Below are 9,598 nucleotides of genomic sequence, written 5' to 3' on the forward strand. Positions count from 1 at the left end.
CTTTTACCATCATGACATTTCCCTGCATACCTCTGGCAAGACTCCTTGGCTCAAAGTCTACTTTATGTGGCATTAACTTAGTCACACCAGCTTTCTTATTCTTAGCATTTTCATGGTATGACTTTCCCCATCTTTCTTCTTTCAACCTACCTGTGTCCACTCCCATTGTACATTTGGGACTGAGGAAACTGCCACTGTGTGATCCATGGACCCACCGAGAGCTGACCCTTGACCAGGACTTTATTTAAGTTGCCCTATGTGTTCTCACTCCAACAGGGTCTGCGATAATGCCTCCTACCCGTATCGATAGTGCCCTGTCCCTTCCCAAAGGAGCCTACTGCCATTTACAAAGGTACTCCTCAGCAGGAAGGGGGGCTACCTGGACATCCAGGGACTGTTACTCACATTGGATTACAAGATCTTGCAAGACATGACCTGGCCTACGTCTCCAACCTCGTGTGGCCGCTCACCCCCGAGACGCTGCCCGCCAGCCACACTGGCTTCAGACAGAAGGCTGCGGCGCAGCGCCCTGCTGCCCGGCTCTTTCACCTCGCTCACGCTGCAAGGTCAGCCCTCCTTACCCATCCTCGGAGTCAACCAACCACGGATCAAAAATATTCGAGAAAAAAATTCCAGATAATTCCAAAGAGCACAACTTGAATTTGCTGCTGCACACTAGCAACTGTCTACACGACATTTACACTGTATTTACATAGAATTTTCATAGTATTAGGTATTATAAGTAATCTAGAGATGATTAAAAATATGCAGGAGGATGTGTATAAGTTATATGCAAATACTACCACATTTTACATAAGGGACTTGAGCATCCTCAAATTTGGTATCCACGGAGGTCCAGGAACCAACCCCCTGCAATACCTAGGGACAGCTGTCCTGGGATCTCCACCCTTAGGCACTATTTCACTAGTGTGGTTTTCTCTAATGTGTGCACATAAAAATGCATAGCTGTCAGTGTTTTTAATTGAACTGAGCAAAAATACAAAGTCGAGCTTTCCTTTGTTTATTTTTTATTTTAATAAAATGACAAGGCTTTTTGGTTTGTGTTTTATGTTTTTTTGCTTCCTCATCAGATCTCCAAATAATTATTTGAAACCTCAATCCCATTTCCAGAAGACTCAGTCACGAAAGTAAGCCTGTCTGCCCCCTAGTGGCAGGCCCTGTCAATATTTATACACAGGCTTTCTGATGGAGCTGCCACAAAATGGTCCAGAGTGTGAAACTCCTGGGGGTTTTCATCACCAGGCCATGCGCCTCATTCCATGTCTAATCTTCACCCAACAGAAAGAGGAAATCCACCTTCCTCTTTATCAAATGTTTGGATTTATTTGTTTATACTAAGTATTTATTACCTTCATTGTGAATAAAATAAAATGGATAGTATTTTTTAAAATAACTTTTATAACAGCTTTGGTCTTAAGGAGGTCTGTCCCACAAAACCACTACCACAGAGCAGTTTTAAGACTTAAAATAACAATATGTCGTAACACAGAGGAAACCATAATAAACACTAAGTGATTTCTTGTGCAGTTTGGAAATACGAATAAGGGATCATTTTTATTGTCCAATTATTCCCTTTGGACCTGGCACCAACCAGCTTTCTAATATCTATCCAATCTAATGAAGGTTTTAAACAGGGAACCTAAAGTAAGCAGAAAGTTTCCCATGCTTAGGCAAGTATTTCATGATATTTTTAATTTCTGGCCCATTTTGATAAACAGGAAAATCTCAGCATCTTTGCTCCCTTCTAGAGATTCACAGCTGCACCCAGAAAGAGTTCATTTCAAGCTTTATGGTCTCTACTTTGACAAATCAATAATTTCCTTTTTCATATAGAATTGTACTGCTTGTCACCTTTCCCACCCCGACTCTCTTCACTTCCACACCACCCAAGGCATGTCAGTCATATTGATTTAAAATTATGTTTCATTAGCTACAGATATGTTTGCTCTTGCTGATCTCAGAAGGTACTACGAATGATTCTATGCAAAATAATGTGCACATTCTTGGGTACCGTGATTGATATGCATCTCAAAATCAATCTCTGATGTCTCTCTCAAAAAACAGTTTATGCTATGTTTATTTTTATTTAGTATTTTGGTCAGTGGGCTTGGGAGACACATGACTGCAGCCTTGATGACTTGTCTGCCAGATGGTGCCTGACTACCCTGCTGTTTCCATCCTCACCCTGGTGATGGTGTGAGGCTCTGGCATGACAAAGATTGAGTGAAGTTTTCCTGATTTTCACAGTTCATCAGTGCTAAAGAGTTGAAGATTTACATTTATTTTTCCTGTGCATGGCTACCTACACGGAAACGTCAAATAAGTTGGAGATTCAGCTTCTGAGAAATTGAAAGTTTCAAATACTCCAAACCCCAACCGGTTAAATCTTAAGCTTTCAAAGAAGGGAGACATTTTAGGGGTAGGGTATATAGCTCAGTGGTAGAGTGTATGCTTAGCATGTATGAGGTCCTGGGTTCAATCCCCAATACCCCCACTAAAATGAATGAATAAATATCTATTTTTTTAAAGGGGAGATTTTTTGATGGGGGTGGGGGATATGGAAAAAAAACTTGGGGAGAAAAGGAGTTACTTAAGGTAAACTTTTGAATTTTATATTCCATTGCAATCTGCTTGAAGCAGGTTGCCCACTGAAAATTGGAAAAGCTATAAATAGGTGAGGTCAACAAAATTAAGGCTTTTAGTTTTTAATGTGTGTGTGGTGTAGTGCATGCCAGGTGAGGGGTCTGGTGAAGGGGGATCATTTGGATAACAAATTTTAGATTAAGTCAATGAAATTATATATATATATATATAGGATATATATATATATATATATTTCCAATGTGGATTTAGCTCTTTATATGTAATGGTACACATTATAGCCACAAGGTGGGGATACAACATAATCTTCCATTCTCAAGCTGCTGACAAGCAGAAAACTTGAAAAAGAGCAGGTTTTAAAGCAAAGTGACTCTGTTTCTAGGCTCATAAGAGGTTTCCTTCCTGTTTTCCCTTAGAATTTAATGTTAACTTTGACTCTATATCCAGCCAGAAAACGTGCTTATTAAAGAAAGCATGTATTTTTAAAAATCACTCACTAAAAATAATTGGCACAATATGGCAACTAAAATCTACTTCTCAGTCTCACCCAGGTCAAGACTAGAAACCTGGACTCACTGTGTTCTGGGGGAAGCCCTGGAGTAAACCTTTAGAAGCTTTAGCCCCTGGTTAGCATTCTCATGTTATCCAACCTAGTCACCGTATCAAATAAAGTCCTCCTCCATCCTTTCCTTCCCTCTTTTTTGCATCAATTTCTCATCTTTAATATTTACATTTAATCTAAGAGTTCTGCAGAATACTGAATTTAAGCATTTAATAATATTATGTAACAATTTTTTTACCGCTGTGGCTTCTCAGAATTAACCATCTAGAATATATTGGCAAATATTACAGTCTTTTAGAGTATCAGTATGTATGGGTTATATCTGAAATATTGACACACAGATAAAGCTACGGATACAGTTATTTCTGTTTCATATGCATGAATTCAATATTTAAACATGCACTCAATTCTCATATAAGGTTATATAAATAATACTGATAAATGGATCTATATATAGGAATGTAAGATAAACTGCATCTTCACATATTTTCATGCATGTAGCTATGGATAAGAATGTGGATGTACTGTGTGTGTATGTATGTGACAATTTTTATCCATCTGTTTATAGAAACTTCTACAGCAAATATTGCATTTATCTATCTGTCCAAACCATCTCCAACTGGATATCCTATAAGCATCATGTTTACAACTGAACTCCATATCACATCCTCACCCCAGCCTCTTCCTTCACTGCCCTATTTCAGTCAGTGGTCCCACAAGCCATCCAGTTGCCCAGGGATCTTAACTTCCTAACCTTCACCCTGAATTACTAACTCTTGTGGACTGTCTTCTAAACATTTCTCAATCCCACTCCCTTCTCTTGTCCTTACAGAATCTTCCATAGAGTGAGTCTTCCCCTTTGCCCTGGTCTCCTCTAAACCTATCCCTGACATGGCCCCATTCTTTTGAAGGGTAGTGCTTCATATGAGTTCCTTTAGGTTCACTGCTCTGCAAATACACTGAAACTAGAAATCACTGAAGATTCATTAAGAACATAGTTTACAAAAGAAGGAGGCCTCAGTTTTCCAAACTGTGGGCTTAGACACGCAGAAAGGCTTGACCCTTTCTCAGAGGATTGACAATCAAACAAACAGAACAAAACAAAACAAAGAAACCTCCAAATGATGTTTTATTTCAAATAAAATGCCTAAGTTTTGTTAAATATTCTTTTCTGAAAGAACCCACTTCATCCAAACTTTCTGATTAACTGGCTGTCCTTGATAACATCTGATAAAAAGAGCTTCTATCATAATCACTTTCTCTTCTGTAGTACTTTTGCTCATTAATAAAAAGGCATTCATTCAGTATATTCAATGTTTTAGGCATTAGGCTAAGTTCTGAGAATACAGCTGTGAAAAAGAAAAACATGGTCCTCAAGGTGCTTAAAAGTGTTCACACTTATCTTTTAGCATCTCATTGAACTATATATGTTTACATTCCTGTTTTCCTTACTATTTGACAACTAGTATAAGGTAGGGACTGTAATTTCCATTTTTGTATTTTCAGTGCTTTGCAAAATATCTGGGTCTTGGTGAAGACTAAATAAAGTTGGTTGAACTGAACTAATAAATAAAGCCCAAAACTTTATTTTATCTAAAATTTCTACAATCTACAAGCTCATAGAGATCAATAACGTGACAAAGTTCGTAGATTTGTCTGACTTAAGCCAGTGGATGGAACTGGACCATAAGTATATCTGACTTTTTAAATGGAAAAAAAAATGACTGCATGAGTGCTTGATTACTTGTTAATTGGGGCATTATTTACCAAAGGAAGTATTTACCCAGCAAGCACCTACTTTCAGAAATTTGCACCATAGTCAGTACTCAGCACATCTCCAGCTCAAAAGTTCAGCAAGGAAATAACCTCACAGTCATGCAAGTGCCTTTTAATGCATTTGTCTGCACAAAGATGAGTCAGAGAAACAATTCAGTTCTAGTGGAGAGGGGGGTGGGGGGCTCAAGCTGTGAATCTTCAAATGGTGTGGGGTTCCTCCCCACACTTAACACTTTAATCCTGTAATAACAGACTGGAATAGACATAAGGACTCCTTGGAACAGCTTGCACTTTTAACAAGTTTAATTCCACTAAAAAAGCTTTTCAGTCCCACTCAGCAGAAGAAAACAATGAAAAGTCACAAACCAAACCTTAATCAATATCATTGATAATTTCGTCTTGCAGATCTAGATGCTCCTCCCTAGCTCTGTGATGGAATCTGATTTTTGTTTCCAGGATTTGTTGCCCAAATGGTTTCAGTTATTCAACTGTCCTCAGCTGTATCTGCTCTGTCATCTGGTTTAAACGTCAGTCTTTGATGTCTCCATGCTTTTCAAGGATGTCAAGCTTTCTTTAACAGATGGTGGAGTTTCACACTTCCAGTCTCTCAATATAACTGGAGCAGATATCTGGGTAGCATGCAGTCATAATTTACTAAAAGTACAGCCACCTTATTGTGTTGTTTTTCTTGAGAAATTTAAAAATACAGAAAAGTACAAATAACACATATCAAGTATCCATGAACCTACCCCCCAGCACTGAAAGTTGTTAACATTTTTGACACATTTGATTCAAATTTTTAAGTAAATATAATAAGACATTAAGGATAAAATTGAAGTCACTTTGCTCTCTATTCCCAGTCTGAATTCTCTCCTTTCCTCTCCAAAGGTAGCCTTTGTCATGAATTTAGTATATATCTCTTAGTCTATCAAAAAAAAAATACTTTTAAGCATAAATAAGCACTGATTTGTGTGGGATTTTTTAATTAATAAAAATGACAAGGGAGTCACAAAAATTAAATAAAATCCATGATAATACAAAGGAAAATTACCAAATCACAAAAGGAAGAAGAAAAGAACAAAGCAGAAATACCAAATCAACTGCAAAGAGAAGTTCAAAATGGCAATAAACACACATCTATCATTAATTACTGTGGAATACTACTCAGCCATAAAAACCAACAACATAACGCCATTTGCAGCAACATGGATGCTCCTGGAGAATGTCATTCTAAGTGAAGTAAGCCAGAAAGAAAGAAAAATACCATATGAGATCACTCATATGTGGAATCTAAAAAACAAAAACAAAAACAAACAAACAAACAAACAAAACAAAGCATAAATACAGGACAGAAATAGACTCATAGACATAGAATACAGACTTGTGGTTGCCGGGGGGCGGAGGGTGGGAAGGGATAGACTGGGATTTCAAAATTTTAGAATAGATAAACAAGATTATACTGTATAGCACAGGGAAATAAACACAAAGTCTTATGGTAGCTCACAGAGAAAAAAATGTGACAATGAGTGTGTATATGTCCATGTATGATTGAAAAATTGTGCTGAACACTGGAATTTGACACAACATTGTAAAATGATTATAAATCAATAAAAAATGTTTAAAAAAATAAAAAGAAAAGAAATAAATGATACTATATTCTTTTTTATGTGCAAAATTACACACTTTGAGACCTGTTTGTATATAATATATATAAAATTCCTCTCAGTGACTATTTGGTATTCTATTGAATCAATATTCCACAATTTATTTACTCATTCACTATTATTAGATGGTTTCTAGTTTGTCACCATTGTAACTGCTGAAATTATTTATCATTTCCTTTCTGCATATGGGCAAGTTTCTCTAGACTGGTGCCACTTAAAAGTGTGTCCACCAACTGGCCATTCATCTACAAATTATTATAGTCCTTGGTGAGATGGGGAGTCTGTGACAGAAAAAGTCAACTGTGTCACAAAGCACACTTTTTAGTTCACTTGACATTTCACAGCAGGGCTTTTTTCGAGGAAGTGATGCACTGATTTACATTCTGGTGCAAGCTCTTTATCGAATCACGGGTTGAATTGTACTTCCCCAGATCACACATGTAAAAGTGGAATTGCTGAGTCACAGAGTATGTAATTTTTCATTTTACTATGTACTGCTAAACTGCTTTCTATCGTGATTGTCCCAATTTACTCATGCATAGTACCTGAAACTTCGAATTTTTTCCACATTCTGACCCACTTTTTGGATATTTGCTTATTACAGCTTTATTAAGATATAATTCACATATCCTACAATTCACCCACTTAAACTATACAAGTCAATAGCTTTTATTATATTCCCAGAGTTATGCATATATCACCACCCCCCAAAAACCCATACACTTTAGCTATTACCTCCCACTCTAACCCTCCCATCCCCCAACTCCTAGGCAACCCCTAATCTACTTTCTGTCTTTACAGATTTGCCTTTTCTGGATATTTCACATACACAGAATCATAGAATAGGTTGTGTTTTGCCACTGCCTTCTTTCACTTAGTGCGGCAACATCTTCAAGAGTCATTTATGTTGCAATATGTGTCATTACCTCACTCCTTTTTATGGTCAAATAATATTCTACTGGGAGCTGAGCTTCCCCTGCCCACCCACCCAGGATGTGGGCCTGGCCTGTCGGCCTTCCCGCTGCACCTGCTGCTCTGGGTGAACGGGCACTGTGAGCTGGAGGTGGCCCTGCACAGCCACGAGCACGACACTGAACTTGAGGACCTCCGGGGACCTACCTCCCTGGAGCTTGTCGTGTCCTGGGGATCCTGGGGTCCGGGAGAGTCCTCCTTCTGTTACCGAGCTAGGTTGCCCTGCCCGACTTGCCGCAAGCCAAACGCTGAGACTCCTGAAGCTGAGAAAAGCTTCAATCGGGAGGTAGCCAAGGGAGGAGGCTGGAGAGCAGGAGGGTGGAATTTGGCGCCCTCTGACGTCAGAAGGGTCCCTGCCACTCGCGCATGCCCAGTTAGAGAGTTGGTGGTGCTGATCCGTCTTGTCCGGCTCGAGCTCAAACTAGATGCAGAAGACTCCAAGTTCCTGGAAAACAGCTTGTGCATCATCTTACTGTTCAGGCTGCATGAGCTTGGAGGACTTGCAAAACTTCTGTAGCAGCAATTAAAGCGAGCTTGATCAGTGAAGGCAGGTTAAGTATAACTGTTTCCGACCCCCCTGAGTCGGGTGCCGGTAAGCGTCCTCCTGCCCAGTGTCACTCACTCCGATAGAAATAGCCCAAGTTCAGTTCAGAAGCAAAGGAAAGTTTTATTTTTGGGCTAAAGAACGGAGAGGTGTGAGAGGTGCGAACTCTCGCTCCAGAGTCCACGTTCTCCGAAAGGGCGGAACTTGGGCTGCCCCACGGAAGTCGCCTCCGCGGGGAGGGGGCGGGGCAGTCCCGTTGCTGCAGACCGGGCGCCGCACCTCTGCACACGCCGGCTGCCTCCGCCGGCGCCATTTTGAATTGAGGCGCCCCGCCGGCGCTCCTGGACATGGCTCCATGAGCTGAGGTGACCTGCCCCGCGGTGCTGGGAACTCTAACCTGAGGCCTCAGGTGCCTCTGTACACGGCCCGCTATAGGCAAATGAAACTAGACTAAGCCCCGAAAAAGGAGTTAGACCTTATCGCTTAGGGTCCATTTTATTTTTCCCAGGGACCCCAGTGGGTCGACAGCACCACCAACTTTTCTGGCGACATGGTGGATTTCACTGAGGATTACCGGTGTGATCTGCCCTGGGCCAGTGTGACTGGGCAGTCCTGCAAGAGGTGGTCAGCCCGGGGGACCCTGAGATGCTGCCTCTGGTGCTCCAGTAATGGTGCTCAGAGGATCGCACAGAGGCGGGCTGGAATTCCAGACTTGCTCACCATCCTCCGCCAGGCCGCTGATTTCTAAATGGAGATGAAGTGCAAGTTCACCAGCTGGGTGCCCCTGCTGTCCAAAACGTGCCCAGTAACAGGGACCACGTGTGGATGTGGGGTGAGAGCCTGTGGAGGGGACACCAGTCTCCTGGGCTTGGAGCACATGACCGAGAAGCTTCCTCGTCAAGGGCCAGGAGGCCGGACTCTGGGGGATGGACTTGGACCACGACGCGGAGGTGGTTCCCACCCAGCGGCGGGGGCGCCCCTTTAGGAGCTGAAAGTGGAAGTGCTTGCTGCCCGCCCTGAGGCCCGGAGAGGAGCACGTGCCAGTGGCCTCACCTCTCCCACCGTCTCCATCCACCTGGACCTCGCTGTGTGGCGCCCGGAGGTCAGTTGGGGCCCAGCCACATCATGAGAGATGCCCCTGAGGCTCCTGGTTCTGGCCTCTGGGAGGCTGTCCAGCAGGAAGGGGGTCACCACAGGCCCAGGGTCTCCCCCAGACCTCTGGCATGGGGCCGAGCTCCTCCGGCACCTGCAGCCCCCAGTGCCTGCCTGTCCTGGCAGCTGCCTCCTGGGGAGGAGGCTAGGTCAGGGTGTCCCCAGTTTCTTGACTTCTGACCTCACGTGTTTTCTCATAAAAACAAGGATTTAGGCTGCGGTTTAGGGCAGCTCTTGGCCCGGAAATTGGCTTCTCAGGAGCACAGGTGTTTCTGGCCCAAAGAGTTCTTTGCAGGTCGCCTAGGA

General features: G+C 42.0%; 1 pseudogene; it reads left to right on the forward strand.

Moving 5' to 3' along the window:
- Positions 1–430: 430 nt before the first annotated feature.
- On the forward strand, positions 431–9,269 carry LOC123618247 (ankyrin repeat domain-containing protein 13D-like; annotated as a pseudogene).
- The last annotated feature ends 329 nt before the right edge of the window (positions 9,270–9,598 follow it).

Source organism: Camelus bactrianus, chromosome 14 (assembly GCF_048773025.1).
Source record: "Camelus bactrianus isolate YW-2024 breed Bactrian camel chromosome 14, ASM4877302v1, whole genome shotgun sequence".
Lineage (NCBI taxonomy): Eukaryota > Metazoa > Chordata > Mammalia > Artiodactyla > Camelidae > Camelus > Camelus bactrianus.